We start from the raw sequence: 3,350 nt of genomic DNA on the forward strand, positions 1-3,350 counted from the left end.
TTATGTAATTAATATTCACCTGTGAATAAGAGATACCAACCTGTGTAATGAGTGATGAAACCTATCCAGATAGTAACTAACACATACAAAGCTGTAGCACAGAAGGTACTGAGGGAGAGGGTCAGGTTAAAAGCAGAGTGAGTGTACGAAAACCAACCGGAGTGCAAAGCAAAAGAATAATTTTTAACGTTCATACTGGCGCAAAAAGGAGGATCACTTGTTCTATCTAAGACTGAAATGCCTGGCACCAGAAGGTAACCATGACAAATAGAATAAAAATGACTCTAAAAGTGCTTGTTGGTTGCTGAAAAAATCGTGTAGCTGTTTTGGGGATTTCTTACTGGTGACCTGTCAGCAATTAAAATTTGAGATTGCAAACTTTTCCCATAATACGAATGCAAGTATACACAATTGCATGGTTAACAAAGCTACAAAATTTATAAAAAGTTGAAGGTCTCACAATAGGCGAAATGTACATACCATAAGCAATTTTACGAGCTCAAGAGGCAGTTGTAAATACCGCACATCAAGAAGTGCATGTGGTATTTCAGGTACAATAGCTTCCCACTCGCATAGACAGAAACCCAATTTTCCAGAGCCAGAGCTGCACTTAACGCGCGCTGCGGCCGATAGAGGAAACCTGGGCTAACACAACGCCAGGTGGCTTAGCCGCCAGTATCCTAAGGATATTTAATAATTGTTGTATATCCAGATTACTAACAATGACAAAAGTAAAGCGAAAAGTCACAAAAACTTGTAAGATGACATCAAAAATACGTATGTGAAAATTACAGCATACAAACATACTGAAAATTTCTGCTAATGTCACTGTACATTTATTTTACTAACAATGACAAAAGTAAAGCGAAAAGTCATGAAAACTTGTAAGATGACATCAAAAACACGTATGTGAAAATTACAGCATATACAAATATACTGAAAATTGCTGCAAACGTCACTGTACATTTATTGTTACAAAGAGTTGCCGCAAAGGGTGTACGATTTTTACTTCAAATCGGAGCTGAAAACATTATCAAAAGTGTGAAAAAGCTATGTCTTGTTCCAGTGATGTGCTCATTAACTAAACGGTTATGTAAGCATCTTCTTTGTATGAATTTTCTAGGTCTCCCAAGATATCTGATTAAACATCTCTACTCTCATAATGAAGACTGTAATTTGTTTTCCACGGCACGTAGCTGATGGGTGCACTGACGTAAATGAGGTCCTAGTGCACTACCACACCTAGGATAACAGTATTCCCTCTATCGCGTCCTGAACTCCCTCCTAGTGTGTCCGATGCAAAACCTGTCACAAGGTCCATACTGAATCTTATAGACAGCCCATTGAAAAGTTCTTTAGATTAATCACCTCGTACTTACTACTACTAAAAACGACGAACACCTCGTCAACATAACAATTTGGTGTTTGAGGTTCTTTGTTTGTTCCACCGTACTATTTTCACCCCAATTAATTGATGTTTAATGGCCACCAAGTCATAAAGTTTCATTCTTCACTTTAGATATAATATAATGCCCTCTTGATGTTTTGTGAGTATCTCCTACAAGTTGTTTGCTTATCGACGTTCACTTAGTAATTTGTCGGCCGTTATGTTTGGCCTCTGGAAGCGTTTTTTGATATTGTGATAACTACATCTGAAGTACAGTAATACTAGTGTTACTTAGGCTATAGGTATGCACATTACTTTGTACTCCATATGTCATATCGCGAGTTTTTATCTTGAATGGGAATAATTTTTACCAAGAATTAGAATGATTCTCGTCTGTAAGTGTTGTGGATATTTTTTATAATAAAGCCAAACAAGCATTAATCCTTTCTGCTTCTGTTTTATTAAACTTTTTTTGTGGTGTTTGACACGTTCGATTATGACTCTGTGATGTGAAAGTAGTTAGTTTCGATCCTTTGTTGGGCGTTGTGTGCACAGATTCTCTTCTTAATGCTGCACACTGCATTTTGTAGGCTTTTGTTGATTTTTAACACTACACTTTATTTTCTGTTACATCAACTGCTGTATACTTTGACATCTAAAAATGTATACTAGTTGTTTTTAACATGCAGCCGCCTGGAGAAGGGATTAATGGTATGCCGAATCTGGTCGTGTAAATACAATAATAATTTCTGAAAACGTACGGCTGTTTGGTGATCTGCTTTCCATAAATATCTGACCAACCGCTGTCCTGTATCAACGATGGATCGACAGAGGCAGTCCGTTCGTTTCAACTTCTCCTTTGTGCCCTTTGTTGCTTCTGACAGAACTAAATTGTAATCAGCATATCCCAAAGATTTTATTTCTTCTCCCTGAACTATAAGTCCTACACAAAATTTTACTGTGGTTCTGATTACTGCTTGCACTTTGTATACACTCAATAGGATCAAGGATATGCTACAACCCTGTCTCAGTTCCTTATGAATCACTGATTCCCTTTCACGCCTTTTGACGCTTGCAGCAGCCGTCTGGTTTATGTAAAAGATCTAAATAGGCTTGCACTCCTTGTATTTCACCACTGCTACATTCGAAATGTCAAAAAATTTCTATACGTCTACAGATGCTATAAAAAGAGGGTTGCCTTCATCAATGACAAAAAATTCTGCAAGTCTCCAGATGCTACAAAAAGAGGATTGCCTTTCCTTAAACTATCTTCTAAGGTAAGCCGGAGGCTCAGTGTTGCCACATGTGTTAATATTTTTCTTGTCGATTCAAACTGATCTACTCCAAAGACTCTTTCTACCAGTCTACCAGTATTCTCATTCTTGTGTAAGGAATTCGTGTTAGTTATTTGAATCCATGACTTATTAAACTCATAGTACGGCAATATTCACACTTGTGAGCACCTGCTTTCTTTGAAATTGCAATTATTATATTTTTCTTGAAGTTTGAGGATACTTCGCATGTCTCATACATCTTTCACACGAAATGGAAGAGTTTGGTCTTCGTTGGATCTCCCATTTCTGCAGCAATTCACGTTGTTTTGAAGTTCATCTCCCTTACATAGACCATCCATGTATTTTTATCTTTCAGCTTTCCGTTGTTTGCTTAGGGCTGGTATTCCATCTCAGCTCTCGATAAACACACAGCTACTTCTCTTTTCTCCAAAGGACCCTGTACACGGTATACATCGTTCTCCTAGAAGTATATGTTTCTAAATCCTTACATTCGTCCTCTGGCCATTCCTGCTTAGCTATTTTGCTCTTCCTGTCATCCTGATTATTTAGACATCTGTATTCCCTTCCGCCTAGTTCATTTGCTCCAGTTTTATATTTTCTTAATTAATCAACTGAATTCAGTTGTGCCATGCCTATCTGATCTTCTGCTCTCTTCATTATTTAATCTC

This window comes from Schistocerca americana, chromosome 8 (assembly GCF_021461395.2).
Source record: "Schistocerca americana isolate TAMUIC-IGC-003095 chromosome 8, iqSchAmer2.1, whole genome shotgun sequence".
Classification (NCBI taxonomy): domain Eukaryota; kingdom Metazoa; phylum Arthropoda; class Insecta; order Orthoptera; family Acrididae; genus Schistocerca; species Schistocerca americana.